The sequence below is a fragment of the Ambystoma mexicanum genome, chromosome 4q (genome assembly GCF_040938575.1).
Source record: "Ambystoma mexicanum isolate Mex_15411 chromosome 4q, UKY_AmexF1_1, whole genome shotgun sequence".
NCBI classification, from domain to species: Eukaryota; Metazoa; Chordata; class Amphibia; order Caudata; family Ambystomatidae; genus Ambystoma; species Ambystoma mexicanum.
This window is the reverse complement of record NC_090928.1, coordinates 433,198,795-433,216,217: the sequence shown is the minus strand read 5'-3', so window position 1 is coordinate 433,216,217 and position 17,423 is coordinate 433,198,795. Positions and strand designations below refer to the sequence as shown.

The 17,423-nt window shown below is 34.9% G+C and overlaps 3 non-coding genes across 3 annotated transcripts; all 3 read left to right on the top strand.

Moving 5' to 3' along the window:
• Positions 1-5,110: 5,110 nt before the first annotated feature.
• Positions 5,111-5,182, top strand: TRNAC-GCA (transfer RNA cysteine (anticodon GCA)). Its single transcript has one exon. It is a non-coding gene; the product is annotated as a tRNA-Cys (tRNA).
• A 2,785-nt stretch (positions 5,183-7,967) lies between these two features.
• On the top strand, positions 7,968-8,039 carry TRNAC-GCA (transfer RNA cysteine (anticodon GCA)). The gene has a single exon. It is a non-coding gene; the product is annotated as a tRNA-Cys (tRNA).
• Positions 8,040-11,774: 3,735 nt separating this feature from the next.
• TRNAC-GCA (transfer RNA cysteine (anticodon GCA)) lies at positions 11,775-11,846 on the top strand. The gene has a single exon. It is a non-coding gene; the product is annotated as a tRNA-Cys (tRNA).
• Positions 11,847-17,423: the final 5,577 nt, after the last annotated feature.

Below are 17,423 nucleotides of genomic sequence, written 5' to 3'. Positions count from 1 at the left end.
GACATCCTTCGCACCCCATATACTTATAAGGAGGGTTTGGTGGCTGAAAATGCATTGCTTTGATGGTGATTGCATGTTGCTTGCACTTTGTACATATTACTGAATTAATAAAGGAGAACTTTTCAGAACTGGGGGTATAGCTCAGTGGTAGAGCATTTGACTGCATATCAAGAGGTCTCTAGTTCAAATCTGGGTGCCCCCTTGTTCAACTGTTTTACCTGTAGAAATATTTTTTTAATTAAATAAATTGAAGACAACATTTACAATCTTAGCATTTTATGTAATGAGCAACACATTTCTACATTTGAAATACTCCTGATCATCTCCTGAAACATAGGGTAAACACCATGAAACTGTTTTCTTCATATGATACAAGCTGTGTTTTACATTCACCCAAGTTCTACTGGTGATATGACCAGTTTGAAATAGTCCATTGGAAGCTCATATGAATGTTATAAAACTGTGGTGGAAACCAATAATATGCCCTTTATGAAATGTATTAATTTGTACAGCTGACCAGAAGTGCATTGATGTCATTAGTTCTACAAGTTCCATACAGTCACCCACTCTATCACCTTTTTAAAAAAGGGCAGTTTTCAGCATTCAAGGGTTTAACTCAGTGGTAGAGCATAGGAGTGCAGTTCAAGAAGTCCCTGTTTCATAAGCATATACCCTCGTCAATATATCCTGTTAAAATGTTTTTCAACCCAATGCACTGTAAGAAACAATAGGATATATCATCATTTCATATACAAAACAATGAACAATTGGGTTTAACTATGCTCTTAGCACAAAATCAACAAACTGCAGTGGAGAAGCAGTTACATTTTGCAGAATTTGTGCATTTGACAAAAGATTTTTTTCCATGTTCCAAGATCTACATGTGATACGAAATGTATGAATTCTTGCAATGGAAACCTCACTGTATTTTACCAAGGCAGATAAAGGACATCTTTCGTACCCCTTATACTTATAAGGAGGGTTTGGTGGCTGAAAATGCTTTGCTTTGATGGTGATTGCATGTTGCTTGCACTTTGTACATATTACTGAATTAATAAAAGTGAAATTTTTAGAACTGAGGGTATAACTCAGTGGTAGAGCATTTGACTGCAGATCAAGAGGTCCCAAGTTCAAATCTGGGTGCCCCCTTGTTCAACTGTTTTACCTGTAGAAATATTGTTTTAATTAAATAAATTGAAGAAAACATTTACAATCTTAGCATTTTTTGTAATGAGCAACACATTTCTACATTTGAAATACTCCTGATCATCTCCTGAAACATAGGGTAAACACCATGAAACTGTTTAGGATTTCTTCATATGATACAAGCTGTGTTTTACATTCACCCAAGTTCTACTGGTGATATTATCAGTTTGAAATAGTCCATTGGAAGCTCATATGAATGTTATAAAACTGTGGTGGAAACCAATAATATGCCCTTAATGAACTGTATTAATTTGTACAGCTGACCAGAAGTGCACTGATGTCATTAGTTCTACAAGTTCCATACAGTCACCCACTCTATCACCTTTTTAAAAAAGGGCAGTTTTCAACATAGAAGGGTTTATGTCAGTGGTAGAGCGTAGGAGTGTAGTTCAAGAAGTCCCTGTTTCATAACCATATACCCTCTTCAATAGATCCTGTTAAAATGTTTTTCAACCCAATGCACTGTAAGAAACAATAGGATATATCATCATTTCATATACAAAACAATGAACAATTGGGTTTAACTATGCGCTTAGCACAAAATCAACAAACTGCAGTAGAGAAGCAGTTACATTTTGCAGAATGTGTGCATTTGACAAAAGATTTTTTTTCCATGTTCCAAGATCTACATGTGATACGAAATGTATGAATTCTTGCAATGGAAACCTCACTGTATTTTACCAAGGCAGATAAAGGACATCCTTCGCACCCCATATACTTATAAGGAGGGTTTGGTGGCTGAAAATGCATTGCTTTGATGGTGATTGCATGTTGCTTACACTTTGTACATATTACTGAATTAATAAAGGTGAACTTTTCCAAACTGTGGGTATAGCTCAGTGGTAGAGCATTTGACTGCAGATTAAGAGGTCCCTAGTTCATATCTGGGTGCCCCCTTGTTCAACTGTTTTACCTGTAGAAATATTTTTTTATTAAATAAATTGAAAAAAACATTTACAATCTTAGCATTTTATGTAATGAGCAACACATTTCTACATTTGAAATACTCCTGATCATCTCCTGAAACATAGGGTAAACACCATGAAACTGTTTAGGATTTCTTCATATGATACAAGCTGTGTTTTACATTCACCCAAGTTCTACTGGTGATATGACCAGTTTGAAATAGTCCGTTGGAAGCTCATATGAATGTTATAAAACTGTGGTGGAAACCAATAATATGCCCTTAATGAAATGTATTAATTTGTACAGCTGACCAGAAGTGCATTGATGTCATTAGTTCTACAAGTTCCATACAGTCACCCACTCTATCACCTTTTTAAAAAAGGGCAGTTTTCAGCATTCAAGGGTTTAACTCAGTGGTAGAGCATAGGAGTGCAGTTCAAGAAGTCCCTGTTTCATAAGCATATACCCTCGTCAATATATCCTGTTAAAATATTTTTCAACCCAATGCACTGTAAGAAACAATAGGATATATCATCATTTCATATACAAAACAATGAACAATTGGGTTTAACTATGCTCTTAGCACAAAATCAACAAACTGCAGTAGACAAGCATTTACATTTTGCAGAATTTGTGCATTTGACAAAGGATTTTTTTTCCATGTTCCAATATCTACATGTGATACGAAATGTATGAATTCTTGCAATGGAAACCTCACTGTATTTTACCAAGGCAGATAAAGGACATCCTTCGCACCCCATATACTTATAAGGAGGGTTTGGTGGCTGAAAATGCATTGCTTTGATGGTGATTGCATGTTGCTTGCACTTTGTACATATTACTGAATTAATAAAGGTGAATTTTTCAGAACTGGGGGTATAGCTCAGTGGTAGAGCATTTGACTGCAGATAAAGAGGTCCCTAGTTCAAATCTGGGTGCCACCTTGTTCAACTGTTTTACCTGTAGAAATATTTTTTTAATTAAATAAATTGAAGAAAACATTTACAATCTTAGCATTTTATGTAATGAGCAACACATTTCTACATTTGAAATACTCCTGATCATCACCTGAAACATAGGGTAAACACCATTAAGCTGTTTAGGATTTCTTCATATGATACAAGCTGTGTTTTACATTCACCCAAGTTCTACTGGTGATATGATCAGTTTGAAATAGTCCATTGGAAGCTCATATGAATGTTATAAAACTGTGGTGGAAACCAATAATATGCCCTTAATGAAATGTATTAATTTGTACAGCTGAACAGAAGTGCACTGATGTCATTAGTTCTACAAGTTCCATACAGTCACCCACTCTATCACCTTTTTTAAAAAAAGGACAGTTTTCAGCATTCAAGGGTTTAACTCAGTGGTAGAGCATAGGAGTGCAGTTCATGAAGTCCCTGTTTCATAAGCATATACCCTCGTCAATAGATCCTGTTAAAATGTTTTTCAACCCAATGCACTGTAAGAAACAATAGGATATATCATCATTTCATATACAAAACAATGAACAATTGGGTTTAACTATGCTCTTAGCACAAAATCAACAAACTGCAGTAGACAAGCATTTACATTTTTCAGAATTTGTGCATTTGACAAAAGATTTTTTTTCCATGTTCCAAGATCTACATGTGATACGAAATGCATGAATTCTTGCAATGGAAACCTCACTGTATTTTACCAAGGCAGATAAAGGACATCCTTCGCACCCCATATACTTATAAGGAGGGTTTGGTGGCTGAAAATGCATTGCTTTGATGGTGATTGCATGTTGCTTGCACTGTGTACATATTACTGAATTAATAAAGGTGAACTTTTCAGAACTGGGGGTATAGCTCAGTGGTAGAGCATTTGACTGCAGATCAAGAGGTCCATAGTTCAACTGTTTTACCTGTAGAATTATTTTTTTAATTAAATAAATTGAAGAAAACATTTACAATCTTAGCATTTTATGTAATGAGCAACACATTTCTACATTTGAAATACTCCTGATCATCTCCTGAAACATAGGGTAAACACCATGAAACTGTTTAGGATTTCTTCATATGATACAAGCTGTGTTTTACTTTCACCCAAGTTCTACTGGTGATATTATCAGTTTGAAATAGTCCATTGGAAGCTCATATGAATGTTATAAAACTGTGGTGGAAACCAATAATATGCCCTTAATGAAATGTATTAATTTGTACAGCTGACCAGAAGTGCACTGATGTCATTAGTTCTACAAGTTCCATACAGTCACCCACTCTATCACCTTTTTAAAAAAGGGCAGTTTTCAGCATTCAAGGGTTTAACTCAGTGGTAGAGCAATGGAGTGCATTTCAAGAAGTCCCTGTTTCATAACCATATACCCTCGTCAATAGATCCTGTTAAAATGTTTTTCAACCCAATGCACTGAAAGAAACAATAGGATATATCATCATTTCATATAAAAAACAATGAACAATTGGGTTTAACTATACTCTTAGCACAAAATCAACAAACTGCAGTAGAGAAGCAGTTACATTTTGCAGAATTTGTGCATTTGACAAAAGATTGTTTTTCCATGTTCCAAGATCTACATGTGATACGAAATGTATGAATTCTTGCAATGGAAACCTCACTGTATTTTAAAATGTTTTTCAACCCAATACACTGTAAGAAACAATAAGATATATCATCATTTCATATACAAAACAATGAACAATTGGGTTTAACTATGCTCTTAGCACAAAATCAACAAACTGCAGTAGAGAAGCAGTTACATTTTGCAGAATTTATGCATTTGACAAAAGATTTTTTCCATGTTCCAAGATCTACATGTGATACGAAATGTATGAATTCTTGCAATGGAAACCTCACTGTATTTTACCAAGGCAGATAAAGGACATCCTTCGCACCCCATATACTTATAAGGAGGGTTTGGTGGCTGAAAATGCTTTGCTTTGATGGTGATTGCATGTTGCTTGCACTTTGTACATATTACTGAATTAATAAAGGTGAGCTTTTCAGAACTGGGGGTATAGCTCAGTGGTAGAGCATTTGACTGCAGATCAAGAGGTCCCTAGTTCAAATCTGGGTGCCCCCTTCTTCAACTGTTTTACCTGTAGAAATATTTTTTTAATTAAATAAATTGAAGTAAACATTTACAATCTTAGCATTTTATGTAATGAACAACACATTTCTACATTTGAAATACTCCTGATCATCACCTGAAACATAGGGTAAACACCATTAAGCTGTTTAGGATTTATTCGTATGATACAAGCTGTGTTTTACATTCACCCAAGTTCTACTGGTGATATGATCAGTTTGAAATAGTCCATTGGAAGCTCATATGAATGTTATAAAACTGTGGTGGAAACCAATAATATGCCCTTAATGAACTGTATTAATTTGTACAGCTGGCCAGAAGTGCACTGATGTCATTAGTTCTACAAGTTCCATACAGTCACCCACTCTATCACCTTTTAAAAAAAGGGCAGTTTTCAGCATTCAAGGGTTTAACTCAGTGGTAGAGCGTAGGAATGCAGTTCAAGAAGTGCCTGTTTCATAACCATATACCCTCTTCAATAGATCCTGTTAAAATGTTTTTCAACCCGATGCACTGTAAGAAACAATAAGATATATCATCATTTCATATACAAAACAATGAACAATTGGGTTTAACTATGCTCTTAGCACAAAATCAACAAACTGCAGTAGAGAAGCAGTTATATTTTGCAGAATTTGTGCATTTGACAAAAGATTTTTTTTCCATGTTCCAAGATCTACATGTGATACGAAATGTATGAATTCTTGCAATGGAAACCTCACTGTATTTTACCAAGGCAGATAAAGGACATCTTTTGTACCCCTTATACTTATAAGGAGGGTTTGGTGGCTGAAAATGCATTGCTTTGATGGTGATTGCATGTCGCTTTCACTTTGTACATATTACTGAATAAATAAAGGTGAAGATTTCAGAAATGGGGGTATAGCTCAGGGGTAGAGCATTTCACTGCAGATCAAAAGGTCCCTAGTTCAAATCTAGGTGCCCCCTTGTCCAACTGTTTTACCTGTAGAAATATATTTTTAATTAAATAAATTGAAGAAAACATTTACAATGTTAGCATTTTATGTAATGAGCAACACATTTCTACATTTGAAATACTCCTGATCATCACCTGAAACATAGGGTAACCATTAAGCTGTTTAGGATTTCTTCATATGATACAAGCTGTGTTTTACATTCACCCAAGTTCTACTGGTGATATGATCAGTTTGAAATAGTCCATTGGAAGCTCATATGAATGTTATAAAACTGTGGCGGAAACCAATAATATGCCCTTAATGAAATGTATTAATTTGTACAGCTGACCAGAAGTGCACTGATATCATTAGTTCTACAAGTTCCATACAGTCTCCCACTCTATCACCTTTTTAAAAAAGGGCAGTTTTCAGCATTCAAGGGTTTAACTCAGTGGTAGAGCGTAGGAATGCAGTTCAAAAAGTCCCTGTTTCATAACCATATACCCTCTTCAATAGATCCTGTTAAAATGTTTTTCAACCCAATGCACTGTAAGAAACAATAGGATATATCATCATTTCATATACAAAACAATGAACAATTGGGTTTAACTATACTCTTAGCACAAAATCAACAAACTGCAGTAGAGAAGCAGTTACGTTTTGCAGAATTTGTGCATTTGACAAAAGATTTTTTTTCCATGTTCCAAGATCTTCATGTGATACGAAATGTATGAATTCTTGCAATGGAAACCTCACTGTATTTTACCAAGGCAGATAAAGGACATCTTTTGTACCCCTTATACTTATAAGTAGGGTTTGGTGCCTGAAAATGCATTGCTTTGATGGTGATTGCATGTTGCTTGCACTTTGTACATATTACTCAATTAATAAAGGTGAACTTTTCAGAACTGGGGGTATAGCTCAGTAGTAGAGCATTTGACTGCAGATCAAGAGGTCCCTAGTTCAACTCTGGGTGCCCTTTGTTCAATTGTTTTACCTGTAGAAATATTTTTTTAATTAAATAAATTGAAGTAAACATTTACAATCTTAGCATTTTATGTATTGAGCAACACATTTCTACATTTGAAATACTCTTGATCATCTCCTTAAACATAGGGTAAACACCATGAAACTGTTTAGGATTTCTTCATATGATACAAGCTGTGTTTTACATTCACCCAAGTTCTACTGGTGATATGATCAGTTTGAAATAGTCCATTGGAAGCTCATATGAATGTTATAAAACTGTGGTGGAAACCAATAATATGCCCTTAATGAAATGTATTAATTTGTACAGCTGACCAGAAGTGCACTGATGTCATTAGTTCTACAAGTTCCATACAGTCACCCACTCTATCACCTTTTTAAAAAAGGGCAGTTTTCAGCATTCAAGGGTTTAACTCAGTGGTAGAGCGTAGGAATGCAGTTCAAAAAGTCCCTGTTTCATAACCATATACCCTCTTCAATAGATCCTGTTAAAATGTTTTTCAACCCAATACACTGTAAGAAACAATAAGATATATCATCATTTCATATACAAAACAATGAACAATTGGGTTTAACTATGCTCTTAGCACAAAATCAACAAACTGCAGTAGAGAAGCAGTTACATTTTGCAGAATTTATGCATTTGACAAAAGATTTTTTTCCATGTTCCAAGATCTACATGTGATACGAAATGTATGAATTCTTGCAATGGAAACCTCACTGTATTTTACCAAGGCAGATAAAGGACATCCTTCGCACCCCATATACTTATAAGGAGGGTTTGGTGGCTGAAAATGCTTTGCTTTGATGTTGATTGCATGTTGCTTGCACTTTGTACATATTACTGAATTAATAAAGGTAAGCTTTTCAGAACTGGGGGTATAGCTCAGTGGTAGAGCATTTGACTGCAGATCAAGAGGTCCCTAGTTCAAATCTGGGTGCCCCCTTCTTCAACTGTTTTACCTGTAGAAATATTTTTTTAATTAAATAAATTGAAGTAAACATTTACAATCTTAGCATTTTATGTAATGAACAACACATTTCTACATTTGAAATACTCCTGATCATCACCTGAAACATAGGGTAAACACCATTAAGCTGTTTAGGATTTATTCGTATGATACAAGCTGTGTTTTACATTCACCCAAGTTCTACTGGTGATATGATCAGTTTGAAATAGTCCATTGGAAGCTCATATGAATGTTATAAAACTGTGGTGGAAACCAATAATATGCCCTTAATGAAATGTATTAATTTGTACAGCTGACCAGAAGTGCACTGATGTCATTAGTTCTACAAGTTCCATACAGTCACCCACTCTATCACCTTTTTAAAAAAGGGCAGTTTTTAGCATTCAAGGGTTTAACTCAGTGGTAGAGCATAGGAGTGCAGTTCAAGAAGTCCCTGTTTCATAAGCATATACCCTCGTCAATAGATCCTGTTAAAATGTTTTTCAACCCAATGCACTGTAAGAAACAATAGGATATATCATCATTTCATATAAAAAACAATGGAACATTGGGTTTAATTATACTCTTAGCACAAAATCAACAAACCGCAGTAGAGAAGCAGTTACGTTTTGCAGAATTTGTGCATTTGTCAAACGTTTTTTTTTCATGTTCCAAGATCTACATGTGATACGAAATGTATGAATTCCTGCAATGGAAACCTCACTGTATTTTACCAAGGCAGATAAAGGACATTTTTGTACCCCTTATACTTATAAGGAGGGTTTGGTGGTTGAAAATGCATTGCTTTGATGGTGATTGCATGTTGCTTGCACTTTGTACATATTACTGAATTAATAAAGGTGAACTTTTCAGAACTGGGCGTATAGCTCAGTAGTAGAGCATTTGATTGCAGATCAAGAGGTCCCTAGTTCAACTCTGGGTGCCCTTTGTTCAACTGTTTTACCTGTAGAAATATTTTTTTTATTAAATAAATTGAAGAAAACATTTACAATGTTAGCATTTTATGTAATGAGCAACAAATTTCTACATTTGAAATACTCCTGATCATCTCCTAAAACATAGGGTAAACACCATGAAACTGTTTAGGATTTCTTCATATGATACAAGCTGTGTTTTACATTCACCCAAGTTCTACTGGTGATATTATCAGTTTGAAATAGTCCATTGGAAGCTCATATGAATGTTATAAAACTGTGGTGGAAACCAATAATATGCCCTTAATGAAATGTATTAATTGTACAGCTGACCAGAAGTGCACTGATGTCATTAGTTCTACAAGTTCCATACAGTCACCCACTCTATCACCTTTTTAAAAAAGGGCAGTTTTCAGCATTCAAGGGTTTAACTCAGTGGTAGAGCAATGGAGTGCATTTCAAGAAGTCCCTGTTTCATAACCATATACCCTCGTCAATAGATCCTGTTAAAATGTTTTTCAACCCAATGCACTGAAAGAAACAATAGGATATATCATCATTTCATATAAAAAACAATGAACAATTGGGTTTAACTATACTCTTAGCACAAAATCAACAAACTGCAGTAGAGAAGCAGTTACATTTTGCAGAATTTGTGCATTTGACAAAAGATTGTTTTTCCATGTTCCAAGATCTACATGTGATACGAAATGTATGAATTCTTGCAATGGAAACCTCACTGTATTTTACCAAGGCAGATAAAGGACATCTTTTGTACCCCTTATACTTATAAGGAGGGTTTGGTGGCTGAAAATGCATTGCTTTGATGGTGATTGCATGTTGCTTTCACTTTGTACATATTACTGAATAAATAAAGGTGAACATTTCAGAAATGGGGGTATAGCTCAGGGGTAGAGCATTTCACTGCAGATCAAAATGTCCCTAGTTCAAATGTGGTTGCCCCCTTGTCCAACTGTTTTACCTGTAGAAATATTTTTTTAATTAAATAAATTGAAGTAAACATTTACAATCTTTGGATTTTATGTAATGAGCAACACATTTCTACATTTGAAATACTCCTGATCATCTCCTGAAACATAGGGTAACCATTAAGCTGTTTAGGATTTCTTCATATGATACAAGCTGTGTTTTACATTCACCCAAGTTCTACTGGTGATATTATCAGTTTGAAATAGTCCATTGGAAGCTCATATGAATGTTATAAAACTGTGGTGGAAACCAATAATATGCCCTTAATGAAATGTATTAATTTGTACAGCTGACCAGAAGTGCACTGATATCATTAGTTCTACAAGTTCCATACAGTCTCCCACTCTATCACCTTTTTAAAAAAGGGCAGTTTTCAGCATTCAAGGGTTTAACTCAGTGGTAGAGCGTAGGAATGCAGTTCAAAAAGTCCCTGTTTCATAACCATATACCCTCTTCAATAGATCCTGTTAAAATGTTTTTCAACCCAATGCACTGTAAGAAACAATAGGATATATCATCATTTCATATACAAAACAATGAACAATTGGGTTTAACTATACTCTTAGCACAAAATCAACAAACTGCAGTAGAGAAGCAGTTACGTTTTGCAGAATTTGTGCATTTGACAAAAGATTTTTTTTCCATGTTCCAAGATCTTCATGTGATACGAAATGTATGAATTCTTGCAATGGAAACCTCACTGTATTTTACCAAGGCAGATAAAGGACATCTTTTGTACCCCTTATACTTATAAGTAGGGTTTGGTGCCTGAAAATGCATTGCTTTGATGGTGATTGCATGTTGCTTGCACTTTGTACATATTACTCAATTAATAAAGGTGAACTTTTCAGAACTGGGGGTATAGCTCAGTAGTAGAGCATTTGACTGCAGATCAAGAGGTCCCTAGTTCAACTCTGGGTGCCCTTTGTTCAATTGTTTTACCTGTAGAAATATTTTTTTAATTAAATAAATTGAAGTAAACATTTACAATCTTAGCATTTTATGTATTGAGCAACACATTTCTACATTTGAAATACTCTTGATCATCTCCTTAAACATAGGGTAAACACCATGAAACTGTTTAGGATTTCTTCATATGATACAAGCTGTGTTTTACATTCACCCAAGTTCTGCTGGTGATATTATCAGTTTGAAATAGTCCATTGGAAGCTCATATGAATGTTATAAAACTGTGGTGGAAACCAATAATATGCCCTTAATGAAATGTATTAATTTGTACAGCTGACCAGAAGTGCACTGATGTCATTAGTTCTACAAGTTCCATACAGTCACCCACTCTATCACCTTTTTAAAAAAGGGCAGTTTTCAGCATTCAAGGGTTTAACTCAGTGGTAGAGCGTAGGAATGCAGTTCAAAAAGTCCCTGTTTCATAACCATATACCCTCTTCAATAGATCCTGTTAAAATGTTTTTCAACCCAATACACTGTAAGAAACAATAAGATATATCATCATTTCATATACAAAACAATGAACAATTGGGTTTAACTATGCTCTTAGCACAAAATCAACAAACTGCAGTAGAGAAGCAGTTACATTTTGCAGAATTTATGCATTTGACAAAAGATTTTTTTCCATGTTCCAAGATCTACATGTGATACGAAATGTATGAATTCTTGCAATGGAAACCTCACTGTATTTTACCAAGGCAGATAAAGGACATCCTTCGCACCCCATATACTTATAAGGAGGGTTTGGTGGCTGAAAATGCTTTGCTTTGATGTTGATTGCATGTTGCTTGCACTTTGTACATATTACTGAATTAATAAAGGTAAGCTTTTCAGAACTGGGGGTATAGCTCAGTGGTAGAGCATTTGACTGCAGATCAAGAGGTCCCTAGTTCAAATCTGGGTGCCCCCTTCTTCAACTGTTTTACCTGTAGAAATATTTTTTTAATTAAATAAATTGAAGTAAACATTTACAATCTTAGCATTTTATGTAATGAACAACACATTTCTACATTTGAAATACTCCTGATCATCACCTGAAACATAGGGTAAACACCATTAAGCTGTTTAGGATTTATTCGTATGATACAAGCTGTGTTTTACATTCACCCAAGTTCTACTGGTGATATGATCAGTTTGAAATAGTCCATTGGAAGCTCATATGAATGTTATAAAACTGTGGTGGAAACCAATAATATGCCCTTAATGAAATGTATTAATTTGTACAGCTGACCAGAAGTGCACTGATGTCATTAGTTCTACAAGTTCCATACAGTCACCCACTCTATCACCTTTTTAAAAAAGGGCAGTTTTTAGCATTCAAGGGTTTAACTCAGTGGTAGAGCATAGGAGTGCAGTTCAAGAAGTCCCTGTTTCATAAGCATATACCCTCGTCAATAGATCCTGTTAAAATGTTTTTCAACCCAATGCACTGTAAGAAACAATAGGATATATCATCATTTCATATAAAAAACAATGGAACATTGGGTTTAATTATACTCTTAGCACAAAATCAACAAACCGCAGTAGAGAAGCAGTTACGTTTTGCAGAATTTGTGCATTTGTCAAACGTTTTTTTTTCATGTTCCAAGATCTACATGTGATACGAAATGTATGAATTCCTGCAATGGAAACCTCACTGTATTTTACCAAGGCAGATAAAGGACATTTTTGTACCCCTTATACTTATAAGGAGGGTTTGGTGGTTGAAAATGCATTGCTTTGATGGTGATTGCATGTTGCTTGCACTTTGTACATATTACTGAATTAATAAAGGTGAACTTTTCAGAACTGGGCGTATAGCTCAGTAGTAGAGCATTTGATTGCAGATCAAGAGGTCCCTAGTTCAACTCTGGGTGCCCTTTGTTCAACTGTTTTACCTGTAGAAATATTTTTTTTATTAAATAAATTGAAGAAAACATTTACAATGTTAGCATTTTATGTAATGAGCAACAAATTTCTACATTTGAAATACTCCTGATCATCTCCTAAAACATAGGGTAAACACCATGAAACTGTTTAGGATTTCTTCATATGATACAAGCTGTGTTTTACATTCACCCAAGTTCTACTGGTGATATTATCAGTTTGAAATAGTCCATTGGAAGCTCATATGAATGTTATAAAACTGTGGTGGAAACCAATAATATGCCCTTAATGAAATGTATTAATTGTACAGCTGACCAGAAGTGCACTGATGTCATTAGTTCTACAAGTTCCATACAGTCACCCACTCTATCACCTTTTTAAAAAAGGGCAGTTTTCAGCATTCAAGGGTTTAACTCAGTGGTAGAGCAATGGAGTGCATTTCAAGAAGTCCCTGTTTCATAACCATATACCCTCGTCAATAGATCCTGTTAAAATGTTTTTCAACCCAATGCACTGAAAGAAACAATAGGATATATCATCATTTCATATAAAAAACAATGAACAATTGGGTTTAACTATACTCTTAGCACAAAATCAACAAACTGCAGTAGAGAAGCAGTTACATTTTGCAGAATTTGTGCATTTGACAAAAGATTGTTTTTCCATGTTCCAAGATCTACATGTGATACGAAATGTATGAATTCTTGCAATGGAAACCTCACTGTATTTTACCAAGGCAGATAAAGGACATCTTTTGTACCCCTTATACTTATAAGGAGGGTTTGGTGGCTGAAAATGCATTGCTTTGATGGTGATTGCATGTTGCTTTCACTTTGTACATATTACTGAATAAATAAAGGTGAACATTTCAGAAATGGGGGTATAGCTCAGGGGTAGAGCATTTCACTGCAGATCAAAATGTCCCTAGTTCAAATGTGGTTGCCCCCTTGTCCAACTGTTTTACCTGTAGAAATATTTTTTTAATTAAATAAATTGAAGTAAACATTTACAATCTTTGGATTTTATGTAATGAGCAACACATTTCTACATTTGAAATACTCCTGATCATCTCCTGAAACATAGGGTAACCATTAAGCTGTTTAGGATTTCTTCATATGATACAAGCTGTGTTTTACATTCACCCAAGTTCTACTGGTGATATTATCAGTTTGAAATAGTCCATTGGAAGCTCATATGAATGTTATAAAACTGTGGTGGAAACCAATAATATGCCCTTAATGAAATGTATTAATTTGTACAGCTGACCAGAAGTGCATTAATGTCATTAGTTCTACAAGTTCCATACAGTCACCCACTCTATCACCTTTTTAAAAAAGGGCAGTTTTCAGCATTCAAGGGTTTAACTCAGTGGTAGGGCATAGGAGTGCAGTTCAAGAAGTCCCTGTTTCATAAGCATATACCCTCGTCAATAGATCCTGTTAAAATGTTTTTCAACCCAATGCACTGTAAGAAACAATAGGATATATCATCATTTCATATAAAAAACAATGGAACATTGGGTTTAATTATACTCTTAGCACAAAATCAACAAACTGCTGTAGAGAAGCAGTTACGTTTTGCAGAATTTGTGCATTTGTCAAACGTTTTTTTTTCATGTTCCAAGATCTACATGTGATACGAAATGTATGAATTCTTGCAATGGAAACCTCACTGTATTTTACCAAGGCAGATAAAGGACATTTTTGTACCCCTTATACTTATAAGGAGGGTTTGGTGGTTGAAAATGCATTGCTTTGATGGTGATTGCATGTTGCTTGCACTTTGTACATATTACTGAATTAATAAAGGCGAACTTTTCAGAACTGGGCGTATAGCTCAGTAGTAGAGCATTTGACTGCAGATCAAGAGGTCCCTAGTTCAACTCTGGGTGCCCTTTGTTCAACTGTTTTACCTGTAGAAATATTTTTTTTATTAAATAAATTGAAGAAAACATTTACAATGTTAGCATTTTATGTAATGAGCAATAAATTTCTACATTTGAAATACTCCTGATCATCTCCTGAAACATAGGGTAAACACCATGAAACTGTTTAGGATTTCTTCATATGGTACAAGCTGTGTTTTACATTCACCCAAGTTCTACTGGTGATATTATCAGTTTGAAATAGTCCATTGGAAGCTCATATGAATGTTATAAAACTGTGGTGGAAACCAATAATATGCCCTTAATGAAATGTATTAATTTGTACAGCTGACCAGAAGTGCACTGATGTCATTAGTTCTACAAGTTCCATACAGTCACCCACTCTATCACCTTTTTAAAAAAGGGTAGTTTTCAGCATTCAAGGGTTTAACTCAGTGGTAGAGCATAGGAGTGCAGTTGAAGAAGTCCCTGTTTCATAACCATATACCCTCGTCAATAGATCCTGTTAAAATGTTTTTCAACCCAATGCACTGTAAGAAACAATAGGATATATCATCATTTCATATAAAAAAACAATGAACGATTGGGTTTAACTATACTCTTAGCACAAAATCAACAAACTGCAGTAGAGAAGCAGTTACATTTTGCAGAATTTGTGCATTTGACAAAATATTTTTTTCCATGTTCCAAGATCTACATGTGATACAAAATGTATGAAGTATGAATTCTTGCAATGGAAACCTCACTGTATTTTACCAAGGCAGATAAAGGACATCTTTTGTACCCCTTATACTTATAAGGAGGGTTTGGTGGCTGAAAATGCATTGCTTTGATGGTAATTGCATGTTGCTTTCACTTTGTACATATTACTGAATAAATAAAGGGGAACATTTCAGAAATGGGGGTATAGCTCAGGGGTAGAACATTTCACTGCAGATCAAAATGTCCCTAGTTCAAATGTGGGTGCCCCCTTGTCCAACTGTTTTACTTGTAGAAATATTTTTTTAATTAAATAAATTGAAGTAAACATTTACAATCTTAGCATTTTATGTAATGAGCAACACATTTCTACATTTGAAATACTCCTGATCATCACCTGAAACATAGGGTAAACACCATTAAGCTGTTTAGGATTTCTTCATATGATACAAGCTGTGTTTTACATTCACCCAAGTTCTACTGGTGATATGATCAGTTTGAAATAGTCCATTGGAAGCTCATATGAATGTTATAAAACTGTGGTGGAAACCAATAATATGCCCTTAATGAAATGTATTAATTTGGACAGCTGACCAGAAGTGCACTGATGTCATTAGTTCTACAAGTTCCATAGAGTCACCCACTCTATCACCTTTTTAAAAAAGGGCAGTTTTCAACATTCAAGGGTTTATGTCAGTGGTAGAGCGTAGGAGTGTAGTTCAAGGAGTCCCTGTTTCATAACCATATACCCTCTTCAATAGATCATGTTACAATGTTTTTCAACCGAATGCACTGTAAGAAACAATAGGATATATCATCATTTCATATACAAAACAATGAACAATTGGGTTTAACTATGCTCTTAGTACAAAATCAACAAACTGCAGTAGACAAGCATTTACATTTTTCAGAATTTGTGCATTTGACAAAAGATTTTTTTTCCATGTTCCAATATCTACATGTGATACGAAATGCATGAATTCTTGCAATGGAAACCTCACTGTGTTTTACCAAGGCAGATAAAGGACATCCTTCGCACCCCATATACTTATAAGGAGGGTTTGGTGGCTGAAAATGCATTGCTTTGATGGTGATTGCATGTTGCTTGCACTTTGTACATATTACTGAATTAATAAAGGAGAACTTTTCAGAACTGGGGGTATAGCTCAGTGGTAGAGCATTTGACTGCAGATCAAGAGGTCTCTAGTTCAAATCTGAGTGCCCCTTTTTCAACTCTTTTACCTGTAGAAATATTTTTTTAATTAAATAAATTGAAGACAACATTTACAATCTTAGCATTTTATGTAATGAGCAACACATTTCTACATTTGAAATACTCCTGATCATCTCTTGAAACATAGGGTAAACACCATGAAACTGTTTAGGATTTCTTCATATGATACAAGCTGTGTTTTACATTCACCCAAGTTCTACTGGTGATATTATCAGTTTGAAATAGTCCATTGGAAGCTCATATGAATGTTATAAAACTGTGGTGGAAACCAATACTATGCCCTTAATGAACTGTATTAATTTGTACAGCTGACCAGAAGTGCACTGATGTCATTAGTTCTACAAGTTCCATAGAGTCACCCACTCTATCACCTTTTTAAAAAAGGGCAGTTTTCAACATTCAAGGGTTTATGTCAGTGGTAGAGCGTAGGAGTGTAGTTCAAGGAGTCCCTGTTTCATAACCATATACCCTCTTCAATAGATCATGTTACAATGTTTTTCAACCGAATGCACTGTAAGAAACAATAGGATATATCATCATTTCATATACAAAACAATGAACAATTGGGTTTAACTATGCTCTTAGCACAAAATCAACAAACTGCAGTAGACAAGCATTTACATTTTTCAGAATTTGTGCATTTGACAAAAGATTTTTTTTCCATGTTCCAACATCTACATGTGATACGAAATGTATGAATTCTTGCAATGGAAACCTCACTGTGTTTTACCAAGGCAGATAAAGGACATCCTTCGCACCCCATATACTTATAAGGAGGGTTTGGTGGCTGAAAATGCATTGCT